This window comes from Drosophila albomicans, chromosome 2L (genome assembly GCF_009650485.2).
Source record: "Drosophila albomicans strain 15112-1751.03 chromosome 2L, ASM965048v2, whole genome shotgun sequence".
Taxonomy (NCBI): domain Eukaryota; kingdom Metazoa; phylum Arthropoda; class Insecta; order Diptera; family Drosophilidae; genus Drosophila; species Drosophila albomicans.
In genome coordinates this window covers 7,323,888-7,344,998 of record NC_047628.2, presented here as the reverse complement: position 1 = coordinate 7,344,998, position 21,111 = coordinate 7,323,888, and the positions used below count along the sequence as shown (strand labels likewise).

The 21,111-nt window shown below is 35.2% G+C and overlaps 1 protein-coding gene across 2 annotated transcripts in view; it reads right to left on the bottom strand.

Annotated features, from left to right (window-relative positions):
* Positions 1 to 19,177, bottom strand: part of LOC117563277 (dual specificity tyrosine-phosphorylation-regulated kinase 2) — a 62,170-nt gene extending 42,993 nt beyond the window's left edge. For both annotated transcript variants that reach the window (XM_034241510.2, XM_052002098.1), the window contains exons 1-2: positions 18,611 to 19,177; positions 5,239 to 5,302 (exon numbers count right to left, since the gene is read on the bottom strand). The gene's annotated coding sequence lies outside the window, so the exon portion shown is untranslated. The remainder of the gene's footprint in view (positions 1 to 5,238; positions 5,303 to 18,610) is intronic.
* Between the last annotated feature and the right edge of the window lie 1,934 nt (positions 19,178 to 21,111).

The window sequence follows — 21,111 nt, the reverse complement described above, 5'->3', positions numbered from 1 at the left end:
TTTAACTTTCTAGCATTTTATTTGCAAAGTTTCCCTCATGCCTTTTTAAATTAAATCAATTTCGCCTACCATTTTCTCACATCTGGATAAAGTACTAAAAGTTCGCTAAGTGCTCGATGATGAGGGCAATTTATGAATAGACGGCAAGTTCGTTAGTGACGTCTGAAGTTAACCGCAATAGTTACAACAAATTGCCAATAAACAGACCGACTGTTGGGTTGTCCTTGCCACCGTTCGTTGGCCCCTCAGGAGAACTTTTGCCCCAACTGATGACACGCACTTTGCGTGTTTATTAAATAAATACAAATTTGCATAAATTTGCCAGCACAAAAAAAAGAGCAGAATACCAAATAATCCGAAGCGAGTCTTGCTGTTATTTTTTCTGGCAAGTCAGCGATGCATCGCAAAGCCAACAAAATTTATTCAGTCTCATAAGAAAAAGGATTCGTTGTGAGAGAAAAAGTGTAAATGTTGATTACGAAATTACGCAAAAAAGGGAAAATGACACTGATTTTTCATGCATAAATTCAGTGGCTTTGATAGATGTATGTGAGCTGACTTAATCCAAATCCTTGGCCTTGTCTGTCACTGTCTGATACCAAATACAAAAAAAAAAAAAAACAAGAAAAAAACGACACTCCCATTCCACTTAAAAGACGCAGCGTCTGCTGCCTGCTGTCTGCGGTTCTGATGATGAGCTCAACTGGAGGCTTACCTTGACCCAACCCAACCCAGTCTAAGTCAAGCCATACTCAACCCCAGCCCAACCCAACTCGATTCGAGCTGAGCTTAGCACGTTCGGACAACTTCTATGCATCCATAACTCAGACCAAGTACTCGTAATAACCCGTGAGGCACTTTCAATGAGTTTCGAGTTTGATCCCCCCTTGGTCTTGGACTCCTGCTAAAGTGTAACTAATACGCAAGCTTGGACTGGCACAATAGGTAATGGGAGTACACAAAAACCGATGGCCTGCTCTTTGATTAATGGATGCCGCTACTGTTTGAAACACGAGGCAGACAGAGCTCAAGGGAGGAGGAGCCGAGGGGCATAGAAATTTATGCACGTTTTGATTCGAGACGCTGGCGGCATCATGATTCTCCTCTGCGTATTGAAAAGAGCCGAGCAGGCAAAGCATAAAGAAGACGCAATATTCGTATGTATAGATGAAATGATGTATAGAACCAGAAATTAAGAATTATAGAATGAACAGACAACAGACAACAAAACCCAATTCCTTCGCCCAAGCGAAGCGAAGCGAACATTCAGTTAATCGACTTTAAGTGGTCGTCATCGGGCATTAAATGGTTGCCAGCCTTAACCTTAGTTGAGTCAGTTCGGTGCGGTTCAATGTTAAGCATATCATTTGTCTTATGCCTTAATAGTAGTTAAGTTAGAACCCAGCATGGGTTGTATTCTTCTTGTCCAGTTTGAGAAGGGGGTCTAATTAGCGACAATCATTTTTCATCTCCTGTCGAGAGTCTCTTTGAGCTTGATTTTAAATTTGTATAGCCAACATTGCATTCGAGTTTTTTGTCTGTGATTAGCTCGACTCAATGCCATGCCACAAAAACCACTTGACCAGTTTTGTATCTCACAGATACATTCACACAACTGCAGCGATATCGAAAACTTTTGTTGTTTCTTTTGTTCTGCTATAATTAAGCAAAATATTCAAATAAATTATCAACTAGAACAAATTGTTAAACGCGAAAGAGTGGAAATCACTTGCTGCCAGCTGCACAGTAGCCTCAGCGAGTTTTCTGCTTTTGTTTGTTTCGCATTGTCGCATTGTTGCACAAAAGTTTTACATGATAATACAATTTGTGGGCGCTCTTGTAAATTGTCTAGATGAAGGGGGCGTGCCAAAAACTACTGGTATGTGTGTCATGTGAGCTTGGGCTGTCTTTGTGTGGGTTGTAAACGAGTTGAGCTGAGCTAAGTTGAGTTGAATTGAGTTGAGCAAGCGAAGCAAAGAAGATGTTGTGGGTATCACACTCTGCACAAAAGAGAATAAACTCTTTATAGTGTTGCGAAACACACAAAAGCGAACAAGTTAATAATGGAGCGCACGCTTGAGATAGTCCCAACTTTGAAAGTGATATACCAACTAACAAGATTATTAATGAATTTTGAATTATAAATTTAGATTTTCAGCTTGCCAAAAAGTTGTCACAAAGTTGTCAAAACACAAGCGATTTTTCAAAGACATTTTTTTATATGCTTATTGAGATTAGAGCCTTTTGTTACACATTTTTCGTTGCAATGAAATATAAAACTTAGAAGATATCAAAGACATTATTTTACATGTGTGAATCTGGTATATTTTCTACTCTATGGTATATTTGTTGTGGCAGTACATTGTTATACCAAATAAGCTTTTGGTATTTCAGTATTTGTTCGGTATTTTATTTATATTTTAACCATAATACCGCTGATTTACTTCTATTAAAAGTGGGTAGCAAGTACCTCAAAGTGTAGATCACTCGATTGTTGCTTTCAAACTTCTTTTTGCATATTATTATAACTTACACTCGTTAACAAACAATTTCCGCACTTTTTCCATCTCAATAACATCCATATCCATTTCGATAATGAAATATTTTGCTCTACTCGATAAAGACGCGAATAGTTATTTGCATCTTGAGATGCATTTTCAATGTTGATCACACTTTGTAAATGCAAATTTAAATGCCAAGACGATGTCTTTGCTTTGTTGTCGTTGTCGTTGGCAAGTGCTTAGTATGCAAAGTATGGCATATATTGTGGCCACGACAAGTTGTGCTGTCATTTTGCGTGATTGTTCAGGCGACAGTAGACCGTAACGAACAAAAGAAATGAGTTATGGACTGCACTTGACTGTTGTGTGCGTAGTTACAATTTGTGATAAATCTTGATCACTGTGTATTGGCCACAGGCATTTACGGAAGTTGTTGCCCAACCAGTTACCTGATAAGGGGTGCGGTCTAATGATCGCAGATTGTAAAACGCAACAAAAACACTATCAAAACTTAGACATTATCGATGGATACGATAGCAACATCAAACGCACCCAAAAATTTAGCAAACTATTTGAAATTCATTCTTTAGAAATCCTCCTTTGTATTTGATTTATATTTTATAATAATATTATAACATATGAGCTCATTTATGTACTTTTTCTTATACCTGATATTTCAAGTGTTATTTGCTTCAGCTTCACTTCGTTTGGCAGCTTGTCTTTGTTGCTGACCGACTCCATCGAGCAGGTAAATATTTAATTATCGCATGTTTTTGTTTGTTTGTTGCCATTTCTAAAAAAATATAATTCTTTTTCGGTTTCAGTTTTGGTTTATTTTTTTAATGAGCGTTTCTCGTGTGCAATAACCTTGCACAGAGACAGACGGCGCAACAAACTTGACATGGCAAGCAAAGATTTGCAAGTAGAAATAAAAACAAAGCGCGAAATCTAAGATAAGCTTAAATTGCGTTTCTTTTATATGGGTTTCAGCTGTTTCCTTTTTATTTGTGCTTGGCGTTTGACTCTTTTTTTATTATTGTTTTTATCTGAACATTTGCGGCGAGCATGAAAAGTATCTTCTGTGATAGCTAGTTTTGTGTGTTAAACACATTTTATGTTAACATTTCTCTCTCTCTCTCTCTCTGTGTCTCCACTGTGATTTATTTATCAGCAATGTTCAATGTCTTCCTACTTTTGCCCACACACAAGGTTGACTTTCACGCGACACTCGCCACTCGCCTCGACTCGGAATTGTTTTGTTTCCTTTTACAGTTTTCTACTAGGTAATATACGTAATTCGAAATCGATTTCGATTTGCAATATGTGTGGAAATGTGAAATGATGTGCCGCACAACAAGGTTTGTACACACATTTGAGGTCTTTGTTGAAAAGCAAATCTTATCACATTCGATTGGGTTTCAAATGCGCAATTGTAAATTGAATGCAAAATGTAATTTATATCGTCTGAATTCTCATAAACACTCTGAGAACAGAAGCTTTATTGTATATTTGTAACATATATAATTAAACCTTGTTTTTATAGCCGCTTCCCATAGAGTAGAAGGGTGTTATAGCTTTGTGCACGCAGATTTGTGTCTTCGGAAGGCGGAAGGAGTTATCTCTAAGCTGCTTTGTCTGACAATCTGGTATATTTTAAATGTAGTACGATATCAATATACCAAATATAACATTCGTAATATTTCAGTATTCTTCGGTATGGTAATTTGGTAGATTTTTAGAATACTAAGATATATAATATATACCAAATGTAACATTTAGTATATTTAAGTATATTTTCGGTATAATAATTTGGCGTATTTTGAGAATTCCTCGATGTATATACACCAAATTTTTTGTATTTTTGGTATATCGATTTGGTATAATTTAAGAATAATACCGCTCTGTATATATATTTAATTTGGTATATTTTACTATTTTTTCGGTATAATAATTTGGTATAATTTCAGAATAATACACCACTGTTTTGCTCGAATCTAAAATGTTTAGCGAGTATCTCACAGTCGAGCACACTCTATACTAGCTTTATTTCTAGTTTTAAGCTAAATTCCCATTATACAATTCGAAGAATTTTCATACGCAATTCAACTCGCACAAATTGTGAATTTGTTGAAAACCGCAGTTCATTATTATCACCAAGTTACACTGAAATAATACGATATATGTATAAATATTTATATTTCTGGCATACCGGCTATTTATATTGTATTCATATGTGTACAGACATATTTACGCCTACATATGGAACATGTCGGACGCTATCAATGGGACAATTTATTGCTGCACAAATTGCGACGCATGCAAATCATAGAAATGCGCTGTTAATTAAATACCAGTTGGAATATATAGTATTCTGTTACGCTTGTGCCACACAATTACAATTAATTTCAATTATTAGTGCATAAATATTAATTTAGTTGAAAATCTGTGTACGTTTCTGCATAATTATTCACTGGATATAAACGATATCAGTTTCAGTTTCAGGTTCTGCGCAATTTGCACAGCTGTATTCCAAATCTTAAGAGTATTATCGCCCAGTTGTTACGCCTGAAATGCAGCTTAATGTGTTGTAGAGGAATTTTCATAAAAATCAAATTGAATCTGAAATTTGCTTCAAATATGCGAAACAACAACAGCTTTACAATTGGGTTTTTTGTCATGGCTTTGGAATGTTTACACTTTAATGCCTTATCTAAAAAGTAAAGCATGAAAAACTTACCGAGTCTGGTTAAATGTTAAACCCTAAGTTTCTCCCGATATGTCAACCAAGTACATAAGGTTTTCTGTAAGAAATAAGGAAAATTGTAAATGAATTTCATGGAATTGTTGTGTATATTTAAACATTCGATCAATCAAGTACAAATGTACAAATCCCACGACCAATTTTATCTGATTTTCTTATAAGGTTCAGGCGACCTAAATTAAATAGTCACAAACCAACAAAGTTGCCCCAATTTTATTACACGAATGTAACAAACAAAACAAAAAAAAAACAATTCTTATCTCCAACTTACAAAATTCCCATTGCGTGTATCTAAATAAAATAGAAATGATAATAGAATATTAATTCTATTAAAGCCTAGGCAATTTAACTGTAGCGCCTGTCTTATCGCTTGCGTGTGAAACAAAATGTTTGACTGATAAGCGACTGTTAAAGGTAATCCACATGTATACACTTGCATATAGTATATGCCAGACAAGCCAATCAGTAATTGGGGGCGTGTGAATCACTTGACGGGCTGCAGATAATGTTTGGAAACAAACTTTTATTGATAGCCAGAGAATGTCGTACAATTTGACTGATAAGATTTGGGTAATGAAATCAGGGCAAGAATGTCCACAACTGTATCTTTGTATTTAAAGTAGAAGGAAAAAGCCTTCCTCAATATTTATAGTATTCTCTTCATGATCAGTTAATTCCAAGAACAAACTCCTTATGCAGCTTCACACATAAATCAGTTGTGAAAATAAATGATAAACATTCGATGAGCTTGATCAACAAATCAAATTGTTTTTATGCAGCATAAATTTCGCATTGCTAAAGCCGCCGACGCGCGATATTTCAAAGATTTAACTGCGATGCTTTGCCGCTCCTCTTGAAATCGAATCGCAAATAAACAAAACAAAAGCAAAATCGAAAGTGACGACTGCACAACAAATCTCAGAGAGGATCATATCGGGAGTGTTGTGTGTGTGTGCTGTGGATCACGTCTCTGATATTTCATTTAAATGTGTAATTTGCATGCATGTGCAATTTTTTATTTGTATTCACTGAAATGAGCTGAAATAAACGCAAATAAAGAAGCGATTTCCTCGTTTTATTTGGTTTCCATATGCTGTCACAGCAAGCCCCCAAGTAAAGTCTGGAATATATAATTTATTAATCCTGTAATTATTTATATTTATGCCTTGGGATAAATCAACGTTAAGAAAACAAACCCAAAAATATAATGTTTGTATTTTGAAATGCGACAAAACAGCATTTTGTTAAATAAATTTAAACTGGCCGGCAAGTGACATAAATTAATGCAAATAATAATAGCAACAAGTGGGAAAAAATACAAATAAAAATAGCGCAAGAAAATAAATATGCTGTTGAAAGCACGCCAAATGCGTCTGTTCAAAATTGAAAAGCTCGTAAAAAAAATCAACAAGAAATCAACAAGTGAAAGCGCCAAAAATAATACAAACTTGTATCTATCTATTACTCAGCTGTTGGCCATTGAGCAGCTGTTTCGACTGATTTATATTGTGTCTATATGTATTTTATACGGAATCTCTTGCTAGACAGCAGACACCAAAGTAAATAAATATAAAGAAAGGCACTTGGAATAATTACGAAAGATCTTTGACATCAATCGTAATCAACGTTATGAAAGGAAATTGAAGCTTTTCAATGAATGTAAAATGAGCGACAGTTGCAAATATTTGTGATCTACTTTCTTTTCACTTCCACACCTTCATACCTAGAAAAATGCAGAGCGTTGTTAGCCCTTGTTAATTTTAATTACAGAAATAATAATATAATTACAAGGGCCATGGAATGCTCGAAATATGTAATTCAAGAGTGTCAAGTACACCACTGTAATCAGTCCGACAACAGACGCAACCGTAGAGTATACTTAATATTAAATATTGCGCATACGCAGCGTTGCACACACCACAATTGTGGCATTCAAAATACACCCATATCCTGCTAGCCACGTTTTGAAAGCAGCAGCTGCACACAGCTGCTAATTTAACAGGCAACAACAACAACAACAACAGAAATATGATTAACCGCAACTGCAGCAGCAGCAGCCCCAAAAAGATACAAAATGAATGTTGCAATCTGTGCTTGCTGCTGACTGGCAACAACAACAACAACAACTACAAGAAACTGTTGCAGCCAAAGCATTGCATGATTTTTCGAGTCATAATGAAACTGAAAGCAGACAACAGCAGTTGGCGTAAATTAACGTTAAAAAACACAGCAAACCAACTTTTTGAATTCGTGGCTGAAAAAGAGCGGGAGAGGGAGTGCAGAAAGAGGACTTGCGAACATTTAACAATTTCTGTTTTATTTTGCATCTATTTTGTTGTGCACACCCCAATATTTTTGCACAGTAGTCGGCAAATCGCCACAGATCTCTCACAGTCACTTGTTTGGCGGGGAGCGCTTGTAACACAGTCGTTATAAAGTGGACAACAACGATTTGTTGGTCAGGCCTTGCCTTGCCTTGCCTTATAACTACATTTGGGGCTGAGTCTGGTTTTTCAGCTGTTTTTTGCCGTTAATTTGTCGCTGACTTATCCCCATCTACATAAGTAAATCGCTTTAATTTGCCTGTTAATGCCCTATTGTGAAAGTGTAGTGGGGATATTAGCAAAACACCACAAAAGATTTACCGTCTCAATGATCAATAAATAAATTAAAAAAAAAAAACCAATGAAATATATCAAATTTAGATAATTATTAAAAACTCAAATGATTGTATTTGTATTATTCGATTTTATACTGAAATTGTAAGACAATTTTGACACTAAAAAAAGAATAGATAAAACAGTGTGCCCATACGCTTATTTTTTTGGGATTTTCTTAGGGTTGTTTTTAATAACCTTATATTAACGATGGTACATCAGCTAGCTTGTTGTGAGTTCAGATACAATTATAAATTTTAATTTAAAATTTTAACGGTAAATCACACTTCGATTATTTAAACTATTTACTATGTAAATCTAAATAAATAAAATTTAATGTTTCAAAAGTATTAAAATGGATTTTTTGTCTAAATTAAATACAAAAAATCATGCACAGTAACTGAAAATCAGTCATAAACTCTTAAAGCCTTCCATTCTAGTAGATTTCTTGATTTCAAAATACATTCAAAATTTGTTTAGTCAAGACAATCGCAACACGTGCCAGACCAGTTTTGCCTTTAACTTTAATCGAAAAAATTATGTTTAACAATTGTACGTATCTTATATAAGTAAAAGTGCTGAAATAATTCACAAAAATGCTCTGTCGTTTCCTATTGCAAAAGTGAAATACTTGAAGCATTAAATATGTATATATTGCAAATATTACTGAAATAATGTATTATATTTTTGGAATTTTGGGCTATTAAGACGAGGCCTGAAATAATCGTAAATAAATGTGAAATATTATGGTACGCTTGAAGTGATTTTCGTGTAATTATTTTGTGGCAGACCTGCATTTCTTTTGGATCTGTTGATGGCGCGAGTACGCCTACTTTTTACATCATTTATTATGTGGGCAATCTAATAATGGCTGCGATTCGACTTGAAATTACTTTTTACTTAACTGCAAGTACCAGTTAAGTTTGGCTTCCAGAAGTGGTGTGTAAGGTGGAGGGGAGAGAGTGTTGAGTATCTCATTGCATGTTGTGTGGCACGCTTCGTTGGCTGCCCCTGCGTTTATCGAATCGCTCAGCTGCAACTGAACTGAATGTATCTGCGATTGCATTGAGCATTGAGTGAGTGATTGAATTGAAGGTAGGCAGAAGGCAGGCCAAACCGATTTCAGTTTTAGACTAGAGAGATACTTACTGCTCGCACTTGCAGATACAGATACATTTTTGACGCATTACTTTGGTATCTGTGGGCGTTGTTGTCTGTTCGCTGGGCTTTTGAGTGTCAAGAACTTGTCTTGGCCATAAAAGAGAAACCGGCAGATATGTGCACCAAATGCACCAACAACTGGCAACTGCCAACTGCCAACAATTTGGTTGTTGCTGTTGTGGTTGTTGTTAAAGTTCAACCAGTTTCTTGAGACTTTTATGGTAGCTTGCAGACATCAGCAAAACCAAGAAATAGCTGTCAATGCACGCAGGTTGAAGTCATGGCAATACCTAGGCCATGGTTTGTTTCTACAACTTAAGGGCGAATCTACTTTCAGTTCATCTTAGCAAATTTTGTATATACCCAAATTATGAGAAAAATCTTTAATCTTTAAGCTCAAATAAATATGATGACCTGCATAACAAAGCATAACAGAGTCAATAAACCCTTAAACATCATCATCTGGCATAATCAAAACAGAGAAGCAAACGAGCCAAAACAAGTTTAATATATTTATAAGGCTGATTGTGTTCTTTACTCCAAATACACTGAACATGGACGCAGTGAAGCATTGCGAGGCGAGAAAATTCTGAAAAATGGCGTATACTAAAAAAATTAATACAACACAAAAACACAAAAAAAAAAAAAGAACAAACAACAAACTAGAATAGCCAGCGAAAAGCATAACAAAGAGGGGGCAGCTCAGCTACAAATACACACACACATACTATACACACACACAGAGTCACAGACTAAGTACGGATAAGTACCTACGACAAGGCAAGACGAGTCGACAATGCGCCTATGAACCTGGCAACCGGTTCTCGACTCTGGAGTACAAACACAAATAGCAGAACTTGAGCTTGAGTATCCATAAAGCAAACAGGCGATAGCAGCAGCAGCGGCAGCAAAGGGCAGTAGATGTAGATACTTGTGCACAAAATCGGGTTTTAGAAGCTGCTGCTGGCCAAAGCCAAAGAGCACAGGTAGATGCACCTCAACTTGTAGGAAATGCTTTTAGATTCAGACCAAAACTATAATCATACACTCAACAAAAATTTGCGAAGTTAAAATAATGCGAATTCATAAAAATAAATAATATATATTCAAAAACAAAACTATAGACTAATTTGGCATTATCTATATAAGGAAAAAATATGAAACAAAATCTTTGATTTGATAAGCACATTATTAGAATAAAAGGAAGATAAATGTGACAAGTAAAGCTCTTTGAAAATAAGAGAAATAAAAACTACTTAAACAGGTTTAATCACAATTCTTCTGACAAGATTGTTGAAACCAAAACAAGCTCTTTAACTCTTAATTAAAATAATATGAAAAAAAAGTATGTATACTATTGTATTTATGATTCCTGTGAATTAAAGAAGTTGTATAAATTATTTAGGAAATATATTTATATGACAAATTACGCCAATTGCAATCGGGTCCTAGCTGTTTTAACTGACAATCTGGTATTTCTGACCTTCATAGTGTATTTAAATTGAAGTAATTAATCAATATACTTAAAAGTGCCTTAGGTATATTTAAGTATTTTTGAGAAATATGTTATTGTTTGGTATATTTTAAAAATAATATAGCACTGTTTCGCTTTTATTTAAAATGTGTAGCGGGTATCTCACTGTCGAGCACACTCGACTATAGCTTTTTTATTTGTTTTATTACAAAAAAACTGACCAGCTCGGCCATCTAATTTATAAATATTATTTTTAAGAAAAACAATGGAATGAACTTTTGTGATTTGACAATTGACGTTGAAAACACTTAAGAATTTCTTTGTAATTTATCTGCAAACAGATATTTCGGATTTGAGATCAGTTCTGTGCAACTTTGTTCAGTGTATGGTAAGGCAATAACAATAAGTGTTTGTCTGAAGCCTTTTTGGTCAATGGCTTTCGCAGAGCTAAGATCAGCAGCAGCAGCAGTTGCCGAAGAGCCCAAAGAAGAGGGTGAGACGTCATCCCCCCAAGCCTCTTCTTGACCGTCTTCTCCACCGCCATCGTCGTCATTATCATCATTCATTTTTCATGGTTGAGTGCCTGCCATGCAGTTAGCTCTGATTGTTTACAGCTGCCGTCGAGAGGCAGACTGTGGCTTAAAACTGGTTTTGTCATATTGTGCTTTTGCAGACCCGGTGCCAGTCTCAAGTCTGAAGTCTCGCCGCCCCAAAGGCGTCACACAGCTGTTGGCCAGGTCCAGAAATTTAATATGCTCCACGCAGGATGCAGACACCCAACATACAGGGACAGACACGCACTCAAATTGCTGACTGGCTGTAGTTGGAAGCAGCCAGGAGCAGTGGCTGCGGTTTGACCTAAAACTTTTTGAAGACATCGTCGACTCCGACGATGCAGTCGCAATTTTATACACGTCTCCGTCTTGTGCATATATGAAAATGTTGAAATTTCAAGCTTGGCCCAAAGCTTTGTTAGTCTGATTCTTGTCTCGCCGCATTGTATCTTTCACCTCGAGATACACTGCACACAATAATTCTCTTACTTTTTGGATAACTTCCTCGCTGATGGCCAGATTAATCTGCAGTCTGGCAGGGTATTCAAATGTCGTGAGTCCGAGGTTTTATTTGTATTTCATTTTGGCGTTGGTGCAACTCATTATTTTGCGGTTGAAGAAGTTCGTTCTGGGACTGCGGCCCAACTTCTGTTATGGCGTTGAAGTGCATAAATAACTTTTTTGTGTTTCTGTTTTTTTTTTTTCGTTTCTTTCTTTAAAACGGTAAACGATATACGTTGCTGACTTTGGTATATAATCTCTGGGGCATTAATATACCTCTATATATATGTATGTATATGACTGTTTGGCTTAGTCAGATTCAGATTTCAACGAGTTTTGCTCGTGGGTGAAGTTAAGATTTTGCTGTGGGTCAGCAGAACAGAGCAGCAGAAGGAAAGAGGCTAACGGGTCTCTTACCATCAATCTGAAGCGTAAGGGAAATGTAAGAGAACATCGCATGAACCATTTATAAGAAGTATAATTGTTTGTACAAGCAAAATCTGACATAGAAGGTCTTAAGATATTAACCTCAATTAATCTCAATTAGCTAACGTTTCATTTAAAGCCTACGCTTCAAAATTTAATTATTGTTTATTTTTAGATAATTACTGTATTTTATATATTCCGCTCTAGCCATGTAGAGACTATAAAAGCACACATCAAAATCAAGTTTGTTGGAAAAAAAAACATATTATTAAAAGTCACAGAGTTTCATTTGTGGTTAAACTATTTTAGTTAGTTTTCTGAGTTATTATCTATAATTTGCTGGAGAAACCTGTGTGTTTAGCATAGTAAATAGATTTTCTTCACAGCTTTTTCCCTGTTCAATAATTTCTCATTAGCAAGTGCAATGCCAGTGGGTCTTAAGTTAAGTTGACAAACGAAAACAAAATTCCAAACAGAAATAGTAGAAGAAAAAAGCAAAAACCTAATGCTTTCAATGGTGCGAGACGCCTAATTAAGTTTTGTCGCCAACGTCATCACAAAAGCTGCGTCAGGTTGTGCCCAAAAAAAAAAAAAAACTGCATTGAATAATGATTCAATAAAAATATGAAATAGTATTGATGTATACAAAGATTTATTGTGGGCAGCCAGACAACAAAAATGAAAAAGACTTTGTGTTAAGCTTCAATTTCAATTGCTTTAATTCTTCATCAGCTGAAAGCGGAAGAAAATGCAGTTCGTAATTTAAATTAATTTTAATTTCTTGATTTCTTGTAAGCTGATTATGAGTCCAGTGCAATTGGTCATAATTAAAGCTAATTAAACTGTCAGACATCATCAGTTTTAAGGAAGCGTAACCGAAACTTTATTCAAATTTCAATTTAGCTGCACCTCGTCTAGAGTCTAGACTGCGATTGAGGCTCAATGACAGCATCGTCAACAAAGTTGTCAAGGTATTAACACTTCATTACATTCATAAATATTGTAAATATACTTGGCTAATTACACAAGCTAGAATCGTTTAGTAAAAGTGCGAGTGACAATTAAGAGAGAGAGAGCGAGAGAGAACAACAAACTGATGATTAAAATTTAATTACAGCTCTTCAAATGCTGCGATTTCACTTTTATTTTACCTATAGTATACAACAGTTTGCCTTATAGACTTGACCCAGTTTGGAACAAGTAGTTGAAGAACTACTGAGAATCATAATTTGAAAAAGAATATTTCTCGTTGTTGTTTCTGTTGTTGTTGCTGTTAAGTTACTCATCAGCGCACGCCTTCATGCGTGAGTACAAGTATCTGACGGATACAGAAACGTTTGGCAGGTGGTAAAGCAGCCGACCAAGACCCAATTTTCACATGACAAAAGGAAAATTGTTATCAACTTGAACTGGCATATTGAGTGTCTGTTGCCGTTTCAATTACAATAGACACTCAAAGGTCTCAGCGACAATTAAAATATATATATAAATATACATAGATGATGCATAGTAGTTCCTTCACATATGAATGACCTTAAAAAGAGAAACACGCCAAAAAAAAAAACTTTGGACAAAACCCGCCCACAGACTAACTGAAAAAAAAAAAAAAAAAACTTGCGACAAGTGCTAAAAACCACCCACGAAACTGGGAAAGTTTGACTTATGTCGAAGGTCTAGCGCAAAATTCACTTGACAACTTGACAAACCCCAAAAAAAATACTGATATCACTAACAAAATATCTTATAGTACTTTTCAAATCTATAGCTCTGCATTTTCGCAGTGGGCGTTTTGTGTCTTTTATTCACAACTTTGGAAAATCCGGTCTGCCTTCTGGCTTTTGCATATAATACTTAACTGTGTTATAATTTTTCGTTCGTTTTTGTTAATTAAATAATGCGTGGATGTCGCACACACAACTAATCAATTTCAATTGAAGGTGTCGGCTTCATGGCACTACAGTTAAGTGATCTATTGAAGGCCTAGTTAGAAAATATAGCAACTGACGTAGGCGCAATAATTGTACTACGACTGTGACATCTTCTCAGAAGGTTGTTGCCTAGCAACAGTTCCACGAAATCTCCTTTTTCTTCATTTCCTTTACCTTTAATCATTTTAGCAATACTTTTTCATTAGCCTTGACTCACCGAAACTGCAATAGACAAAGAAAAAGAAACAAAGAAAAAGAAATGGTTAAAGTTTAGTCATAAAGTGTTTACTAAAGTGCAATAAATTGCTCATTGCCATGTGATTACATTTTCTATAAAAATGAAACTTTCAAGTGCGAAAGGAAATGCCATTTAGTTGTACTTTTTTTTTAGCAATAGATTTGGATTAATTGAAAGTTTTCTTCATGAATTTTTAATTTAAATTAACATTAAATATAATTAAAACTGTTTGATGCAGAAAACAACGATAAATAACCGAACTATCTGGACAATTTCATCAACGTAGCACAAACAAAATTCTCAACTGCAATCAAAACACATATTCGACAAAAGTGAAACTTGTTTGGCTGCGCATAGAAACGTTTTGCCAGCTTTATTGCTTATCGCGATTTAAATTACCAGTTTCAGGTTATTCGATATTAAGTCTACACATTTATTTAGCTAATTGCCTAACAGACTCGTGTAATCATAAACATTGTCATGAGTTGCGTTAGATAAGCGCAAGTAAAAATTGATAAGCGAACGACCTCGTCGAGAATATCGCATAGAATTAACGAATAGCTTCCTATATTCTATACTATATAGTACATAGATGAGTATGTATGTACGAGTATGTCGGTAATCAGATGGAACATTGTTGTAGCTTAGGCTAGATCAAGAAACCCTATAACTACACACGCAATCGAATCGTGAGTAGAAACGTTTTGTATATACTAGACAATTGTTGGAAGATTTATGGCAAGTGATGCCAGCAAAATTGTGAATTGTGACGCACATTGGAGAGTCCGGGGGGAAAAGGGGTTCGACGTGTCGTCAGTAGTTCTCGTAGTGCTAAATTTAAGCACATCACACACACACACACATATACTTTGCATTCATATTCCGAATGCCGCCTGACAACTAAATATTATGACTACTCCCCCCTCGGTCTTCTCTTTGTTTTGGTCGCTTTTGTTAAGTAATTTGTTGTGAATTTGAATTTGAGTTTGATTCCATTGTGAATACTGAGCATAGCTTTTATCACTAACTCGCTCGTCGGTCTCTGAGGGCCAGTTTCACCTGTTCGGAGAAAGATTCATTCATCCGGCGTTTCATTGGAAGCTGAAGTTTGTCATCGGAATTTTACGGAAGTTGCGGCATTTCAGTGTTAATTTGTAATCTCTAAGGTTATTTTTTGGGGTCTTCCCTGATAAATTTCTGTGTCACTCGTTTTTGATTTCGCAGCTCATTGATAAGACTAATTTTAAAAACAACACTAACTACGAGTCTAATATTTTTTTTTGGCCGTATTTTGCTGATATGAAAAATATCAAAATATATATACTTTTATTGGACTAAAAGAACTTTGATACTTCAGAGAGTCCGGTTCGAGTGTACTAATCTCTTTGATAACTTTTAGGGGCGTGTGTTATTCATTCAACAATTGACAAGTACTGAAATCGAACTTCAAGAATGAATTATTTATATTTCCATTCAAGTTTTGTACAAAGATTTTTTATTTCGAGTGTTGAGATTAAATGGCAATGACCCAGTCTTTTATTCTTTGGGTTGGTCTCTTTTTATGGTGCTTAAATAGATTATGATTTCCGAAGGGGGAAACGGTAGTTAAATTAAATGATCTATTGTTAAGAACACGCTGATCTGACTTTAAGAAAATATTTCATAATTGAAAAGTTAAAATAATATTGAAATAACAATTTTTTTTATGAATCGGCAATTCAGTAAAATATATATTTTTTGTTTATCCGTAAATTTGCATTAACTTTGTTATTACCATAATTCATGCAAAACGGCGGCTACTTTTCGAGAGGTTTTCGGGTCCTAACGGTACTTTTGCCACTTATCTCTCTTGCTCGGGTTATTCCTCAAGTTTTCTGCACATCATAAAAATTGCGCAAATAGCAAACAAAATAAATACTTATAGTAATAACATTTTAAGTAAGTCCGTTAGGAAACGGAGCAGTCAAGGGGCCCAAGTGGGTTACCTTTTTTTATATGACACTTCAGCGGGACCATAAAAAACAAAACAAGAAAACTACGCATACAGACAGATATATGTATATGTTTGTGTATATATATAGTACATAACCGAATCACACCTGAGGGCATCCAAATTGTGTCACTGTGAGTGCTTTATGCGTGAGTTTTTGCAGAAAAGATACAGACTACAACATTTCATTAGAATTTCTAAACAGGCCAGAAAATTTCATTTCATTTGCATAAGTTGATGAGTTTTATAGCAGTAAGAGAGAGAAAGACAAAGAAGTAGCAAAAAATAACTGACAGAAATACTGTTTCATTTTTTATTCATTCATTCATTTCGTTTATAAATATTTAATGCGTATATAAAACACTACGAGCAATTATTTAATTATTCTGCATTTCAAGTGCTGAATATCTAAATCATATTCAGATTAAGATTAGTTTTCGAGTAAACAGCTTGTGATGCAGAATAGAAATAGTTTTATAGCAAGCAGCTTTTGAACACACGAAAGATCTCTTGCAGTGAAATGGAAAGCTTAGCAAAATCCAAATGCAAAAACGTGTTGCAAATTGATTTTTAAAAAAAGTGTTGCCAAAAGATTATTAATAATGCTTTCAAGCTAAACAACAAACAAACCACAAAAGCGTTGATTAGTCAGCAGGTAGCCAAATGGGGGTCGACAACAAGAAACAACTATTAGTTGTTGGAAAGAACAGTTATCGGTTGAATGTTGAAGCAGAAATACTCTCTTATAGAAATCTGTGTATATAATTAAACACCAGCTGCACGCGAATTAATAATTTTATTAATTGTGAAATGAAATGCACATAAAAATAATCTTTATTGCGACTCTTGATCCACTAAATGTTATTCGTAAATAAAGTGTTTAAATTAAGTGTCACTAAGCTAAATGATAAGCGACTTGCGAAATGTATAATTTATATTTCCGAATTCCAATTATTCAAATTAATTCTAAAATGTTATAACCTAATTAAAAGCAACGCTGTTGCATATTCGATAAGAAATCCATAATACTCTTTCCAAGTGAGTTAGAAAATAAAAACGAATCTTGGAAACGCAGAAATTTCACTAAACTTAAATTTTGTATCTGAATTTTTAACAGCTAAACATCCACAAAAGTGTTGTATTTGCCTCTGTCTGTGTGTTTGTGAGTGTATGTGTGTGTGTGTGTGTGTGGCATGACTGAGCTGTTGTTGGTTGTTGTTTCTTATCGTTTCGCAGCTGATTTAAATCTTCAATAGCCCCCAAGTGTGTTCCCCTTTGTACACGAGGCTGCTCATTAGTGACCGGCGAATGACATTGACAACGATATCGATGGGTTTATAAATTGGTTTCTTGGTTCTTTTATTTTTATTTTACTCTTTCTTGTATTTTTGCAAAAGTTTCACCTGAAATTCGTTACCTTTTCTTTTTGTCACATCTTGTATTGATTGTACTCTCGATTAAATAGAAAACTAAGATCTAGTCAATGTGTTTTTATAAAACCTTTTATAAATTAAGCACAAAGTAATCTGCTGTAATCTATGATTTCATCTAATTATTTTTTTAAATATTATCAACAATAAGATGAATAATAATAAAACACTATCTACAATTTTGAAGTAGCGCTGCGGAATTTGTTTATAAACAAATCAAAAAGAAATACAACGAAAATCTACAGTTAGCATGAATGAGATCTGGACAAATGTTAAACAATTTGTATTCAGAACGTGAGGCGTAATTGAACATTATATATTATTTTATTCAAAGTGTCATCGTACCCTCATCCATATATAATATAGCAGCAATTAATTGATATTGTACTTAACAGCTGAGATGACCGATAAGATTTATTATTTTAAAGCGTGTTTAATTATAGTTTCTGAAATAATTTACTGTTGCTACCGCAATGAATAAATAAATTAACAAACATTTAACTCTTTGTTCGAATTGCTGCACAGTTATTATAAAACTTTTTCGGGATTATCTTATAAATCACAGCTGATATATTTGCCACGAATTTTAAATCTTTCTGTCAGCTTTTGCACTGCAATTTTTGTTTTTCTCTTTTCATTTTTTCGCCTTTCGCTCTAAGCTTTAATAGAAAAGGCTTTGAATACAAGCTTTAATAGAAAAGGCTTTGAATACATGTCCTGCACACACATACATTCACATGGCTTTTTGGATGCTGCACAACTCTCCCAATTGTATTCTCTCTTTATTTCACTCCCTTTAACAAACTTCCGCTCTCTGAGCGCAATGTGTGACTTCAATTCACATTGTTGTTGTTGTTGTTGATGTTTGGTGGATGCAGGCAGACAAATGATTACAGTCTACGTATGTATGTGTCTGTGTCTACACCTTTCATCTACACACAGACAAAATATGTACATAAATGTATTGGTGTGCGCACCTCTACTCGTACCTTATTATTATTGTTGTTGTTGCTGCTGCTGCTACTGCGGCTGCTGTGTGTTATTGTTGTTTTCTTGAATTCAAATTTAAATCGCTCGAAAAAGGAACACTTTTAATTTTTACTGTTAAACTGTTAAACACTTTTGTAATAAATACAAATTGGTAATTTGCTTTTTCCGTTAGATATTTAATTATTAATATTTATTTTTCTCTTAGATTAATTTTCTTGTTGCTTCTTTTTAGGGTTTCATTCAAAAAATTTTTTGCGCGTCGTCGCGGTGTATTTGCTTTACCGTTGTTATTTTTGTACCAAATTTCACTTTCAATTTTTCTGCTGATTTCTATTTAAATTGCATTCATAGAATATATTGCCGCGTTTTATTCAACCGATTCAGAAAGCAGCTCCTGCAGTTTTGTGGGATGCTGCTTCTTCGCTCACAATTGAAATCAACAATGCGAACGAACCGAACGAACAAGCGAACGAACGAACGAGTACAACACAAATGAAAAACTTTGGACAAATTGAAAGTAAATTTCAAGTTTCCGCTCCACACAACCGCACAGCGCGAACAAATTTTCTGAACTGAAATCCAATAAGAGTCTGGCAGCAGTCAACGCAGCAGCGACGGCGTCGACAGCAGCGACAGCGACAGCAGCTGCAAGCAACGGACAAAGGCAAAAGAAAACAAGTATGAACAAGTTTAAAATAAATGCACGACTACTAAAATACCTTATAATAGAAGTACATAAAATGCTCCGAAAGTCAAAAATATAATAAACCTTTTTATGAAGAGAATTACTTAGAGTTATCTAACTATAATTTTTAAATTTTCGTCATAAACTTCTCGTTAATTTTAATATATTTTATAAAATTCCATATTATTACAGAGTATTAGTGGAAGGCAAACGCACGATAGCAGAAACAATGAAAAGTACAGCTCACGAAAGCAGCAACAAAAACAATGGCATACAAACAGTGCAAACACAACGGTTGGAGCCAGAGCGCTACAGCGCGAGAGAGCGAGAGCGCGTGAGAGTATTAACAGAAACTCAGCAACAACAACTCAAGGCAAAAGAAAAGTAAACAAAACGAAAAGCCAGCACAACATAATTGAAGGAGAGGGACAAGCCAAAGAACGACATAATGAGAGAACATGTGAGAGAGCAAGAGAGTGCTGCATGGCGCTAAAAGTGTGCGCGTTGGAGAGTCCGCAAAGTTAAATGTGAGTGTATGTGTTTGAGCGGGCTTTTTGAAATGAGGGATTTGTAACAGCACACTAGAAAATAACGTGTCATAATGTTTTCAATTTTAATTAACGATAAAAATTGGTGAGGTCCAGATAAAAAATGAGTACTTACAATACATACATATCTAAATTTCACCCTCGCATTTACGCGAAGTAGTCGTACAGAAAAGCCCACATTAAATATTAATTTCAAATTTCACATCTGTGCTGGCCGCTGATCGATCATGTTGCGTGCAACTTTATATTTCGAGAGGTCGAAACAACCCCTAATAGCCATAATAACAATACATTAAATTACTATACGAAATGCAAAACACTTAAAGCAATCGTACCCGCATTTGACCGATGGCTATCGAAATTTCATTATACTTATTATTTTATTTACCTTCTACGAGCACTCGGATTTCATCCCTCGAATGTTGATAAATTATTATTAAAAAGTTGCATTGATCTACACTGCAATGGAATAGGAAATCCACGACTGTCTGGCAACGCTTTAAGCGCCACTTTGAGCAAAGTCAATTTCTTTTCCGAGACACACAAAAAAAACATACTCAATTTGTGCGCAGCTCTCTTGTTATTGTTTTGTCTCTGTCTTTGCTGGAGAGAGAGAGCAAACTCAAACACACACAAACACAAAAGCGACTGCGATTGCAGCGTATTGGCTCTCTTCGCTCTCGCCCTCCAGCTGTTAACAGCACCGCATGTGGTGGTAATAACAGAGCGCTGTAAATGAACAGTGTCGATTAACATTGCATGTAGGCAAACGAGATTTAATTAAGTCATTTCACAATAATTTAATTAAAACCAGCAAAATAAAAGGGAGGCAGCTTGGGTGACCAGCTGATAATGCGGAACATGAAGAAATCCAACTGTGCTGCAATCTGCGGGCATTCGTTCTTATCAATCTCTAAGAAAAAGCAAAGCAACAACAATTTGTTTATTCCAATTACAACATATGGAACAGCTGTTGTCAACGATGGATGGTGGGGAGGTGTGGAATGAGCAAAACATAAGTCAAAACTGGAATAACAGACAACATCAAAAACATCAGCAGCAGCAACAACAGAAACTAGAAATCAAAACAAGCTCGACAAAATTTCAAAAGAGGACGGACTGGGATGTGTTTTGAATATTTATCATGAAAGAAATTAGAGAAGGGGAGCAAGAAAGAGAAAGAGAGGGGGACAATTGGTGCTAACAAGTTCGAACATGCTCGATATACATACACAGTCATTCGAAATGGTGTCGACATTTTGTCACA